This window comes from Panthera uncia, assembly GCF_023721935.1.
Source record: "Panthera uncia isolate 11264 chromosome C1 unlocalized genomic scaffold, Puncia_PCG_1.0 HiC_scaffold_3, whole genome shotgun sequence".
NCBI lineage: Eukaryota > Metazoa > Chordata > Mammalia > Carnivora > Felidae > Panthera > Panthera uncia.
Window position 1 is genome coordinate 11612028 of NW_026057584.1, and position 14762 is coordinate 11626789.

The following is a 14762-nucleotide window of genomic DNA, read 5'->3' on the forward strand; positions in this document are numbered from 1 at the left end:
AGAACCTCATTTGGAGCCAGGGTTGCCGGGAAACATGAAACATTTTAAGAAGTACAATTTCTAGATAACTAAAGTTCACCCCTACAAGTACCCAATCTTTGATCAACGGTCATTGTGTTACATGGTCTTTTGCCTTTGTAAATAGACTGTAAGTGACATAATCCTCCCTTTCTAAACACGATTGCTGTCACTGTCAACACATTTGTGCCCCAGTGGATTCTTGGCACACAACTGATGACGAAGAAATATTTTTTGAGTGATGCTATTGCACGTATTGAGATATTTGCATCTATATCATTTTATTGCAGGATGGTATGTGGTTTCAATTGCTAAATATGCTTTGTTTTTTTCTTTTGAGGGAAGCTCTTTTCATGGGATTAGGCATTCTGCTTTTCCTTCTTTCTACTGGTGACTTCCTGCCTGTAGCTGTCTGTACCTCTCCCCACATTTCTTACTGTTTCATACGTGCTATTATTTAAGAAATCGGGTAACTAAAGCTTGGTAGAATTGCTTATAAATTCAGAATAAAGAGACCCTGGGTAAGTTTTGAGGGCCTCAACTATAAACAAAGTTCAGAAGCTTTGCAGAATTATTCTGCTTTTTTTTTTTTACTACCTTCTAGATCATTGAAATCACTAGGAAGAATGTGATTATATACTGAAGGAGCAAATAGTACAATAAAATATAGACAGTCATTTAAACAACTAATTTAAAAAACTCTTTTTGTGGTAAATATATATAACATAATGTTTATCATCTTAACCATTTTTTTCATGTTAAAAAATGTTTAGTTATTTATTTGGAGAGACAAGGAGAGACAGAGAGAGAGTGCATGCACGTGTGCACGTGAGCAGGAGAGGGGCAGAAAGAGAGAGACAGAGAGGATCCCAAGCAGGCTCTACTCTATCAGCGGGGCTTGATCTCATGAACCGTAAGACCATGAGCTAAGAAATCAAGAGTTGGACGCTTAACCGACTGAGCCACCTTGGTGCCCCTCATCTTAACCATTTAAAAAAATTTTTTTTTAACCTTTATTTATTTTTGAGACAGAGAGAGACAGAGTATGAACAGGGGAGGGTCAGAGAGAGAGGGAGACACAGAATCTGAAACAGGCTCCAGGCTCTGAGCCGTCAACACAGAGCCCGACGCGGGGCTCGAACTCACGGACCACGAGATCATGACCTGAGCCGAAGTCGGCTGCTTAACCTACTGAGCCACCCAGGCGCACCTCATCTTAACCATTTTTGAGAGTACAGTTCAGTAGTGGTAAGTACATCCACACTGTTGTGCAACCGATCTCCAGAATTCTTTTCATTTTGCAAAACTGATATTCTGGTCCCATTAAACAGCTCCCCATTTTCCTTTCCCCACCAGCTCGTAACAACCACTGGTCTTTCTATCTTTATGAATATGACTGCTCTAGGTACCCCATAGAAGTGGAATCATGCATTATTTGTCCTTTTGAATATTTCACTTAGTATAACACCCTCCAGGCTCATTCATGATGCAGCATGTAAACACCCTCTTGTTTGTTTTATCAGAATTAAATTTTTAATACCAAGACATCTGTGATTGAAAGCCACAGTCATGAGATGCATACCCACACATGTGATGCTAGGAAAAGAGTGTAAATGTGCCCACGAGATAGACAAGATCTCCAAGGACTCAGTTGCATACATTATGGCCTATCAGTACTGTGGAATATTATGGAGATTTACAAAAAGGTGAGGCAGATCCAGATGCTTTACCTTGGAGAGAAGATACGACATTAGGTAAAGAAAATATACAGCTAAGCAGTGTGATCATATTTTTGTATGACACACATACGTATATGCATAGCAGTAGGTCTGGAAGTATGTACATGGAATAGTTAAAAATGGTTACTTTCGGTGGTGGGACTAAGGTATCTTTCAAATTTGACTTTTTACTTTCTTGAGTGGTTTTACAACTTTGGCATCTCCATTACTTCGCAATCAGGAATTAAAAACAATAACATTTTCACGTTTTTTAAAAAAAGGAAATAATAATAATGAGGGAATGGAAGGCCATTGACCTATCCACAAAAATGAAAAACAAAAATGCTTTGCTAAGACAAGTCTATTTTAGGTTTAGTTTATGTTACTTTCTCCTTTCAATCCTACATTCTAAGCCAATTAAAGAAACAAACAAACAAAAACCCATTATAAGTTTGAGACATTCAAGAATGAGTCTGTCTGAAAAATGTTTTCAGGTACACTTTTCATTTTTGCGGAGTTGATAAATACCGCCCTTTGTAGGTAATGATGTGATAAGAACGTTCTTAAAGCAGACGCCCAGACTACAGAGCCCTATGAGTTTACAAAAAGCCTCTTCAGAATATGAATAAAAGGGAAGAAAGTGAACATACCCGGCAACCATATTTCAAAGGACTGGGCCGTGAGTCTCCAGTTCTCCACACACACATCTCTGAAATGTTTTCACTTTACACAGCTAGTGCCTACAATAAGGAACAGGTATTTGAAGAATGGAAAGCCAGTTGTATGCCTAGAGATAGGATTGTGAAGTGTTTTTATAGATTCTGGCTTAAGGAATAAAAAACGAAAAAAGACAGAACCTAGGACACATTCTACAGGGAGCTGGATTTACAGCAAGAAACAGAGAAAAGGTTCTGATGCTAAGCTGTTGTGAAAACACAAGTTCCTTTAAAACGTGTGAGAGACAAACAACTTTGTTTAAGCCAGAGAAAATACAAACAACAAAATCCGCCTCAAGGAAGACTTCTGTAATAGAACACTAGAAATATTACTGGCATGTCTATATGCCAGTTATAATATACTTGGGTTTGAAGAAGCTCTAAAAATAATTCAATACAATAATTCAATACAACCTTTTAATCTTTAAACCGAAGAAAGTATGATACATATTAATAATCTTGTTTCCCCGGGGTGTCTAGTTAAGGGATTATAATACACATGAATGGTATTTTACCAGCTTATCAAGAATTCTCACATCAATTTCCATTCCTAATTTCGTGGTGTGGTACCAAAGAGTCCCGGAGGCACACAGCCTTCTCGATATGTAGAAGATAGGATGAACCAGACTCCAAGTGACTTAAACCATCTTGAGAAGGGATGCTCAAATACATACAGTACAGAATTAAGTTTCTGTCTAGGAACAGAGTTTCACCTGTGGCTGCTTCTAACACTCAGTCAGAATCTTTGTTACATGGCGGCTTTGACTTTGTTTTCACGTGCTTCTTGTCACTGAAAGGGCAGAGACAAGAATTTACATCTCTTAGGTACGGATTAGAGCAGGGGTGGAAAGAAAGCCTACCAAGCACATCTGGTTCACTGCCTCTTTTTGTTTGGACCCCAAGCTAAAAATGGTTTTACATCTTGAGATGTGAAAACACTATCATTTGCCTTTCTAGGAGAACAGTTGCTCAGAATGCCAAGGACATTGCCTCTTGGCCCACAAGCCTAAATATTTACTATCTGACTCTCCAGAAAAAGTGTGCTAACCCCTGATATAGAGGAGAAAGATTTGGAACTGGACAGAAAGCAAAAATACTTGAGTTACTTTTCAGACTGTATGACCTCAGGCCGGATGAGGACCCTCTCTGGGTCTCCATACTCTTATACATATGGTCTCTTTGACATTGAATCCTAGTTTGTGTTTCAGGCTACCCTGTAGCTGTTTCAGAAATCCTAACAAACCTAATTTAATTTGCACAGCTTTCAGAGAATAGCACTGTGACCTTGATTTGCTTTGGAAGAAGCCAATCTGGGTCAGGATGAAAGGAAGTCATTACGGTGTTTATACAACTTTCTAAAGGTCAAATCCCAAAGTTTGACCAGAACAGATTGGTTTATGAATGACTGTCCCTATTCTGATTGGGTCAAGAACCATCTCTAGGGCAAGGGTCTTAGGTTTTACTTTAAATGTTTATAGGTTATAAGGCTTTCAGTCTCCAAGCAGACAATAAGGGCAATGTTGTGTCTTGTCTCTGAAACCTCTCAACTACTTTCACCAGGACCTTACAAATCATGGATGTTCCCTCATGCTGTGGCCTGACATCTGACACCCTTCAGTGAGAACTGAGAATGTTCTAGCATAATGATGGGAGCCATACGCATTGGGGATGACTGAGAACCACAAAAAGTTGGAAACACCATTCCAAAATGTATTTGGAAGCACAGTGGGCCCATAATAGCCCAAACATATCTTAATAAAAGAACCAGGGAGGGTGTATGCCGTTCTAGATTTCAAGACTTGTTTTACAAAGCTTTGGTAATGAAGACACTATGGTGTTGGTGTACAGATGGAACAACACAGAGAACCTAGAAATAGACCTGCCATATATTGAAACTTTACATATGACTGAGCCAGTGAAGCCGATCCCTGGGCAAAGGACAGACGTGTAATAAATGGTGCTCAGTCAATTGGTGGAAAACAACGCAAAGTTTTTCCAACTCATACTTTACAAAGGGTCAATGCCAAATGGACTAAGGACTGAAATGGAAAAGATAACATTTTTAAACCTTTTGAAGAAAATTTAAGAATATTTCTTTACAACCTCAGGGGAGGGAAGGGTGTCTTAAACATGACGCAAAAGCACAGGCCATCAATGAAAAAGTTGATGCATATTAAAGCAGAAAAACTTTTGTTTTTCTGAAGATCACATAAAGAGAATGAAGAGGTAAGTCATAAACCGTGACAGGATATGTGCAACACATATGACCAACAAAGATTTCGTCTCTTAGGAATCAATAAGCGAAGCAAACCAATGGACAACAGATACGACCAGTCATTTTACAGAAGGGGGAACACAAACAGACCGTAAATATACACACACACGCTCAACACCTTTAGTGATCAGAAAAACTGCATGCTTAACTCAAACTCAGGTTATGACTTCATGCACACCATTTTCGCAAAAATTAGAAGTGGGCTCCAGAATGGCAAAAATTAGGTCCTATGGCACCAACTGAAGATGAAGAGAAACTGAAACTCTCATATCCTGCAGGAGACACTGTAAACTGTGTTCCACCACGAACGTAGCATTTTCTAATGGAGACACATATGGGCCTTCTAGTATATTCTAGCCTTCTAGTATATTCCCTAGAGAAGCTCTGACACAAGTGCACCGGGACAGATGTACAAGCAAGTTCAGCACAGTATTGTTTGTAACAGTAAAAATGGAAAGTCTCCACACATGCTTCAAGGATATGGAAATATATCCATGGAATATGCAGTATATATAAACATATATGTATTCCTAAACAAATAAGTATATAACTATATGACCATATATATATTCACCATATATACATATGGTTAAACTGTAAAGAAAAATTAAAAAGTAGCATGGAATTCCAAACCACCTTTGGTGGCTAGGAGATTGTGGGAAGGGAACGCAGCTGTGGTAGATCACGCGGGTATCAAAGGCACTGATAACGTCGTCCAACTGAAGGCATGCACACACCAGAGAGTATTTTGTACTCTTTACACTGAGTTAGGAGTCTAGCGTTTGAATCCCTGCTCCACTACTTTCCAGCTGAACAAAGCACCAAAACTGTCTGAGCTTTCCGTTTCTTCATTTACAAAACTGGGTAAAGAACGCTTCCCCGTGGGTTGTTAGGAAGCTTAGTGGAGATGAGAACCCGTAACATTGACCGCCAGTGCTTGTCAGTGGTTCTCATGAATATTATCACCCCGTGATCTAGCTTGACCTTGATTTGTGCATACAAATCACGGCTGGGGGGGGGGTTATGTTAAAACACAGATTTTGGTTTAGTAAGGGTGGGGTGGGGCCTGAGAGTGTGCATTTCTGGCAAGTTCCCAGGTGAAACTCATGACGTAAGCAGAAGGAACCAGACGATTCTTTCTATTCCTATTGTTTCCACAGCAAGTCCCTTTTTCTGCCTTCCTAGTTCCCTTTTTTTCTGCTCTCTCAAATTCTCTCATTCTTCTTGCCCTGTGCCTGGTCCCCATCCTAATCTATCAAAACCCTACTCATTCTTCAAACCTAAAAATCTAATTGGTTGCACACTAGAATTGCTTGGGGAGCTCTTAAAAACCTGTGAAGTCCCAGACTACACTCCAGACCAACTGATTCAGAATTTCTGAAGGCTGTCCTCAGTTGTCATATTTTTTAAAGCTGCCCGATGATTTCCATTGGAAGCCAAGGAGAGAACTTCTGCCCAAGGGCCTCGACTGAGCAACAACCCATCCACATACGATGGGGTGACTCACCAGGACACCTCTCTTAGGACATTTGGCATCTTGCTGTTTTATTTCATTACAAAGGTTCTTGTCCTATGCTACTTAATCAAATGAAAGTTTCCTGAAAATCGAGATGTGTCCTAGTAATATTGAAAGCTCATGAAAATCACAAGAGAACATTTGGAATGAGATTTCAAAATATATTTCTTGTATTGAGTTGTATACTAACTAGCATGAGTTTTGATTGTATGAAATGGACGATGGTGCTATCATTGATAAATATTTTTAGAGTAATATCCTTGCTCCCAAGTTATTTTTTTAATTAAAAAAAATTTCAATGTTTATTTTTGAGAGAGAGAGAGAGCACAAGCAGGGCAGGGCGGGAGAGGGACAGAGAGAGAGAGGGAGACACAGAATCTGAAGCAGGCTCCAGGCTCTGAGCTGTCAGCACAGAGCCCAATGTGGGGCTCCAAACCCATGAACTGTGAGATCATGACCTGAGCCGAAGTGAGACGCCTAACATAGCCACCCAGGCACCTCGCTCCCATGTTATTTGTTTTTTTTAATTTTTTTTTAACTTTTATTTATTTTTGAGACAGAGAGAGACAGAGCATGAACAGGGGAGGGGCAGAGAGAGAGGGAGACACAGAATCTGAAACAGGCTCCAGGCTCTGAGCGGTCAGCACAGAGCCCGATGTGGGGCTCGAACTCACGGACCGTGAGATCATGACCTGAGCCGAAGTCAGACGCTCAACCGACCGAGCCACCCAGGCGCCCCTCCCATGTTATTTTTAATTTCAGTTGAAGACAATCTCAGGTATCCGTTAATATTCTCAAAAAATGTGCACATCTCTGGGATTATTTACAACAACAAAATCATTTCCAATATAAAATATCAATTCTGTAATTATAGAGTATGATAAAAGTATTGTAGGACCTGAGACACTGAAAATAAATTCTCTGTTATAAGGAATCTCAAAATGTTTGTGCTAGTGCAGAGATTGCTAATATAGAACAACAGAATTTTGTTGTAAAGCGTTAGCTTTAATATATGGATTTGATTCTTTAAAATTGTGAAATAAAAGAAAATACATCGAACCTTTAAATTTTAAGACACAGGGGCGCCTAGGTGGCTCAGTCAGAAAGCTTCTGACTTTGAGTCAGGTCATGATCTCACGGTTTGTGAGTTGGAGCCCTGCGTTGGGCTCTGTGCTGACAGTTCGGAGACTGGAGCCTGCTTTGGATTCTGTGTCTCCCTCTCTCTGCCCCAACCCAGCTCACGCTCTGTCTCTCTCTCTCTCTTTCAAAAATAAATAAACATCCAAAAAATTTAAAAATATTTCAAAATACACGTGAAGTTTTATACAATATCCGTAAAATAGCTGAATCTACATTTCTGCCTGAAGAAACTTTTGTTTCCGATTTGGAATATAATCGAATCTTTCCATAATTTTCATTTACGCATTTTAAAGGTGAACCAAAAGGACATATGAATCCTATATTCCTCACTGCTGTTGTACACGACACACTTCATGCGTTGTGTGCCTGTGTGTGCAACCCGTGACTAGCCAAGTATACCAGAAAGATTAAAAACGGTCTTGATTTTTAAGATTTGTGTTCACGTGTGAACACATATTCACCAACACACTGGACACTACATGTTTTTGTTCTGAGGATCCAGACGCAGAGAGGGAACATCTTAGGTTCCTTCATTAAACATTTCCCTGATTAAGAAAATTTTTTTGATGTTTTTATTTATTTTTGAGACAGAGCGTGAGCAGGAGAGGGGCAGAGAGAGAGGGAGACACAGAATCCAAAGCAGCCTCCAGGCTCTGAGCCGTCAACACAGAGCCTGACACGGGGCTTGAACTCACAGACTGTCAGATCATGACCTGAGCTGAAGTCGGACGCTTAACCGACTGAGCCACCCAGGCGCCCCTAAGCATTTCCCTGATTAAACAGGGAAGCTACACATAACGTAAGAGATAATGTGTGGTTGAGGCAAGTCTGGGATGAAACTGGAAACTCCCTGATTCTTGGTCCTGTGTCCAGCTGGGCAATTGTTGGGTAACAGGATTAAGCTAAGAAAGAGGCATTCATAAGGAAAGTACAAATGAGGAATTCTGTTAGCCTGCCTCTAGAAACTAAAAAATTCTGTATTCTTGAGCCATCATTTGCATGGGCCCCTTATATATAGTGAATTCAGTAATGTTTGTGAGAGTCTCTAGCAGGATTCTAGTGAAGGAGAAGGGGGCAGGGGGAATAAAGGAGGAAGAAAAAAAAAGTGAGGTAGGAGGAAAGATGGAGAAATAGAAGGGAGAGAAGAAAAGAGAGCAATGAAGGTAGGATCTAAAAATAACACCTTAGATTTACTGAACATTCACGTGGACGGGCATTGCTCTAAGTGTGCTATTTCTATAAACTCATTTAATGTTTACAACACATTTCGGATAAAAGAAAACTGAGGCTCCGAGAGATTAATTTTCCAAAGGTCACCGAGCTAGTAAATAATAGAATGTGCGTTTGAATTCAGGTAGTCTAGATTTACTGCATGCTATCAAGATGACACCCGATGATATTTGTGCTGTAAATTGCTACCGTCAGGAAAAAGGCAAGCTCCATACTGCCGAGGATCTTATTTTTTCAGTACTGCATCCTCAGTGCCATTTGAGAGTGGATGTGAGTTAGTGAATATTTGTTTAGTCCCTACTGTGGAACTGGTCTAAGTGCTGGAGATCCAGCAGCGAACATTCCACACACACTCAAGAAGCTTATATTCTAGGGGAAAGTACTTGATATATGGAAAATATGTGTGCAGGATTATTCTGAAAATAAAATGAACTAGGAGATAAAAGCGGACTTTGCTCCTGTCATATTGGGTTCTTTTTTTTTTTTTTTTTCTTTTTTTTCTTTTAATACCAACAAACCGACATCATCAGTCAATACAGACAGCAAGCTTCCGGTGCCAAACAAACAAACAAGAACAAACAAACAAAACAAAAAACCAAAACCAACACCAACAAACAAAAAAGCCATATAGCAAAAAACATAAAATACATATAGCAAACGTTGTAACATTGGACAGATAGGACAATGAAACATGCGAAAACATGGGAACAGCCACAAAGAAAATACAGACAAACTACACAGTTGTCTGAATCTAGGTGAACTACATAATGCAGGCTCGCTAGAATGTGTATGTTCTGATATTGACACCCTACAATGTTACACTGAATTCGAAACATCAAGTTCCAACGAACCTTTGTTTAATAGTACACGGTAATACAATAATTCTGGAAAGGAATTCTGCACCTGGGGACTTTCATGCTGCTAACCAACCTTGAAATCAAACTGCTAAATAGGGCTTAGTGCACTGGCAAATCTTGAAGTCTTTTTTTTTTGTTTTTTTTTGTTTTTTATACCAGTGTTCAGGTTAATGGTTAAGGGTTGGTATTTAAAGTATACTGCAGTTTCTTTTAGTTAATAATACATCATCCCATGGGTTCTGAAGAATCTGTCAAAACAAATAATGGCAAACTAGACCAATGCTTCATTTGGACTAGAGGGTGCCTTGGACAAAATGAATCTGGTTATCCGTTTCCAATGGACAGGAGTCATTAATTTCATTAGGAGAGATCTATAGAACTGGAATGCTTGAGTCTCATAGATGGTTTTAAATCTCTTGTTCCGTTTAGAATTGTTTCTATTTTACTGGTGTTTCTCACTGTTGCCTGTAGTAACATCAGGTATTTCTCAGTTTTTAGAATGAACTATTTGTTTCTTTAAACACAGGACCCCACACCTTGGATTTCACAGTCTATTGAAATCAAGGTCAACTGGAAACTAATACTCTGCTTCCATTCATTTTGTGCCTTCAGACTTCAACCGAAACCACTGAGAGAGGATAGCCTCAAATACCATGTAAGTCTGGGATGTGACGATTTGCTTTCCAAGCCAAAATATGTTGGGATTTCTTTCTTCCTTCCTTTCTCTTTCTCTTTTTCTTTCCTTCTCCTTTACTTTCCTTTATTCCTCCCTTCCTTTCTTTTCTCTCATTTTCTATTTTGCTTTTTGATCCTACTTAACTATCTTGCTTAACTATTAGACTACTGTTAACATTTTACCAACAAGGAAAATTTTTTATTGCTTCTCAGTGGAAACATTTCATGTCTTAAAACTATTCATGAACTTATAAATAGGAGGATTTTTTTTTCCACAGAAAATATTCCCTCGGTCTTTACAAGGATGCTAAGTCAAATTTGTTTGACTTTACTTTTACTCTCTTTGTTCATTCTTTGGGGAGCTGATTGGCTCTAGAAAACAGACTCATCGAGGTAACAACTTGATCTAACTTTAAAAAAATGTATTTGTTCAATTGTTCAAACAAAACTATTATTTATTTATTTATTTATGTATGTATTTATTTATTTATTTACTTACTTATTTGTTTAATGTTTATTTTGAGAGAGCGACAGAGCACAGGTACATGAGTGGGGGAGGGGCAGAGAGAGAGAGGGAGAGAGAATCCCAAGCAGGTTCTGGCTGTCAGCACTGAGCCCAACACTGGGCTCGATCTCACAATCCACGAGATCATGACCTGAGCCGAAATCAACAGTTGGATGCTTAACCAACTGAGTCACCCGGGGATGGGGGGCAGAGGGGGTGGTGGGTGGGCAAGTAAACTATTTTTAAAAACAATCAAGACACCTCATGTTTTACTCATTAAAATTAAATGTGAAAAATACCATTTCTAACCTAAGTTTAAGTAAACTTAAAGGAAAAATCCTTTCCAATTTCCTGCAAGGTTGAAAATTTCCATAATAACATTTTTGGGAAAAAATGCAAAACCAAACCAAGTAAAAAACAAGCAGAGATTTTACCTTTGCGGTGGAAAACTGAAGTCAGAACCAGCATTGGGAATTAACATCACGAAGTTGATTAAAGAGACAAACGAGCGCAAGGCACAGAGACCTAAGGTGTTCTCTTAGTTCTTAGAGAACCCTGCTTTTGGGGTGTGCCCAGGTTTCTAGAACTAACAGTCCAGACCATAAACATTTCAGCTCTATTTGTGTTCCTGAAGGGGAACAGAATATGCCACCTCAAAATATGCCACTTTGGTATGATGCTTAGTTGCAGGTGAAGGCAACTGAGAACCAAAGGGATACAGGATACAGGATGTGCACTCTACCCTCCCCCAGTTGGCCTCAGAGCGAGGCACGCGCACCCCTGTGAGAGTGTTCTCCCCTCTCCCATATCGGGGAGTCTAGAACAACCCTTTGCACCAGAGACAGAGACAGTACAGAGGATGAATCTGCGTAAATAAACCTCAATAAAGAAGTCTTATCTACCATTAGCTTCTGCCACCTATTTACCACTCTTAGAAGCCCAAACCTCCTTTTCTCTGGCAGTCACTTCTCTATAATTTGTTGCCTTCTGTTAAAATACTATGTAAGCCCCAAGTCTCACCACTTCTTTGGGTTTTTCACTTCTTTTCTGTGAGGTCCCTGTGCCTGTAAAAATATTGACGTCAAATAAAAGCTGTATGCTATTCTTCTGTTAGCCTATCTTCTGTCAGTTTAATTCACAAGCCTCTGGCATCGAACCTAAAAGAGTAGAGGAAAAGATTTTCCTCCCCTACACTGCCAAAGGGCCTGCTACAAACGGTTTTGTGAGTCTGAGCAGTTTTATAAGTCCTAGCACCCGTGTGCAGTGGAAACATAACGGGCAACGATTAAATCTACACGCGTTCTTTGAGCACCTGCGGTGTGCCATAGCTGTGTTTGGAACCGTGAAAAAAATGCCACGCGGGCCAGCCTCAAAGGAACCAAGGATGCAGAACAGAAGAGAAAAGACAATCGATGAGAGAACGAGCAACAGTGGAAACCCCATGTGGACCCAGGGTTATTTGAGACGATGGAGAAAAGCAAGGTGCCTGGGGCGGCTGCTGGCACCCGGGAAGGACTTCGTGATGCTTGAACTCAATATTCTTTTGGGTCGGTCAACCGACCGAGCCACCGAGCCACCCAGGCACACCAAGAAATACCTTTAGATGGTAGGGTGACAGGATTTAGCCCACAGTTGGGGTCTCTCCCAGCATTTAGCCGTGCGCACCTGGAAAAGGCTTGTCTCCTGAGCCTCAGCTTCCTTAGACTGGTCGAGGCCACCTGTACAAGCACCTACTTCTAGGATGAGGTCAAGCTCTGCTCTGCCTACCGAATGGGGTGCCTTCAAGGCTATGCATAAACATGCAATGTAATTCATTAATTTACATACAATATGTAAAGATAAGCCCTTGCTTCAATTTTTCTATCCTACAAATCATTGAAGGCATGACCCATTTTCATCCTTCGTTTTCTTTTTAACATTTTTTATGTGCAGAAGAATTACCCAGGGAACACGGCTGAAGTGCAAGCCCTTCTGAACTTCTGCTCCCTGACAACCAGTCCTGGTTCTGATTCAGGGAGTCTGGGCTGGGCCCAGGGATTTGCATATTTAAGTTCCCCCAGGTGATTCTGATGCCCTGGTTTGTGGATTGTTGTCCTGGGTTGTGGGCAACAATTCAGGAACACTGAAGCAGGGGATTAAGCCTGACCCTGAGCCATTTCTCCAGCTGAGTACTTTCAGAGACTTTAGGGAAGTTTCAAATCAATCTCTTTGGAATGTTTCAGATTAGAGATAAACCCCTTAGATCTGTTTTGATCCAGTCGTGGTTACAGGCTGAACCAAAATGAACTACAACAGGGCACTGATTATCTGGTTATAGTTAAATCCACAGGCCAAAGTTTTCCAAGTTGTGTCAGTGATCGAAACAACACAAAAGGGGGCAGCGGGGAGAGGACAGACAAAGAAATTAGCAACTGACTCTGCTACAAGACTCCTGAGTTTGCAGTGACCAAGGTAAACCCTCCAGAGGAACATGGACTTTTTCTTTGATAACCATCTCAAGATGCTTATTTTGAGATGCCCTATTGCCATGCTGAAGGGTCTTCACTTACTGGTACTGTGCTTCTCCGTGCCCGGCCTGAATTTGTTACTCCTTCACTCATGTTCCTTAGCTAAGAGTAAAAACGACTGGTAGTCTCCACTGTGAAACAAACCAATAAACAGAAACACTTCTATATATAAGGAAAATATTAAAACAGTCCCTCGGTTTACTCATCTTATTGTCAAGTGTGGTGAGTGCTAATTTGGGTCTTCAGTGAATATGCTTACATTTTCAGAGAGGGAAGTCATTGGTCCAAAGTCACAGCCCCGCTGTGGGCCAGGCTGTGTGCAATGATGGTATGATAGGACAGGGTGGGGTCTAATGTCTCAGGCCCTCGCTTTGATTCCTTGGATTCAGTAGGACCACCCCAATTCTGATGATTTTCAGTCAATTTTCTTTCCAGCCTCCTTTTAAAAAAAAAAAATTTTTTTTAACATTTATTCGTTTTTTTTGAGAGAGAAAGAGAGACAGAGTGCAAGCATGGGAGAAGCAGAGAGAGAGGGAGACAAAATCTGAGGCAGGCTCCAGGCTCTGAACTGACAGCACAGAGCCCGACTCGGGGCTCAATCTCGTGAACCATGAGATCATGACCTGAGCCAAACTGGATGCTCTACCAACTGAGCCACCCAGGCACCCCCTCCCCAGCCACCCTTTATACTGTCTCTAGAATGTAGATGGGTTGATTCCCTGTTAAACACCTTATACTGCCTTCAATATAAAATTGAAGTGCTTCTAAAATGGAAAAAACCGAGGGGGGGGCTTTCATAAATATGGAATATTTCTCCCCCTCCTGCTCCCCACCTTTTCTCTCTCCCCCCCCACCTCCCAGTAAGAACCCTGACCTTCCACCAGGTTGCCAGAACTCCTCCCTCCTAACTTTTGATGCTTACCTCGCCAGAGCAGTTTTACAAGTAGTTTGGAAACTTTTCTACTCTACCACTGGGATGGGAATTCCTTGAGTTCATCCCTGCTCATATCCCCAGCACTGGCACATGGCCTGGAGTTTTTGTTAAATAAATACATTTTTTAAAGAATGAACGAATGATTTGTCTCAACAACTGATGTATATATCTCATGTGTTTCATTGAAAGTCATAACAAATAATATATTTATAATAATATTCACTTTTACTCAGCTCATCTGAAATAGTTTAGTACTTAATTGACATCACAGTACGTGTTCTTCCTAAGTGATACATTATATAAATATTTTTCTGTTTTCATAGACTACTTTTTATTTATTTAAACAATTTTTTAATTGAAGTATAGTTGACATATAATATTAGTTTCAGGTGTACAACATAGTGATTCGACATTTACATAAGGGACGAAATGCCCACCATGGTAAGTGTAGTTACCATCATCACCTTACAAGGCTATTACAATATTATCGACTGTGTTCCTGATGCTGTAGTTTTCATTCCCATGAGTTATTTATTTTCTAACTGGAAAATTGCTTTTAAGTGTATTTATTTACTTTGAGAGAGACAGAGACGGCGTGAGGGAGGGAGGGGCAGAGAGGGAATGAGAGAGAGAGAGAGAGAGAGAGAGAGAGAGAGAGAGAGAGAGAGAGA

The 14762-nt window shown here is 40.3% G+C and overlaps 1 protein-coding gene across 1 annotated transcript in view; it reads right to left on the bottom strand.

The window, feature by feature from the left end:
* Positions 1 to 14762, bottom strand: part of COL4A3 (collagen type IV alpha 3 chain) — a 133304-nt gene that overhangs the window by 88135 nt on the left and 30407 nt on the right. The gene's annotated exons all lie outside the window — the stretch shown is intronic.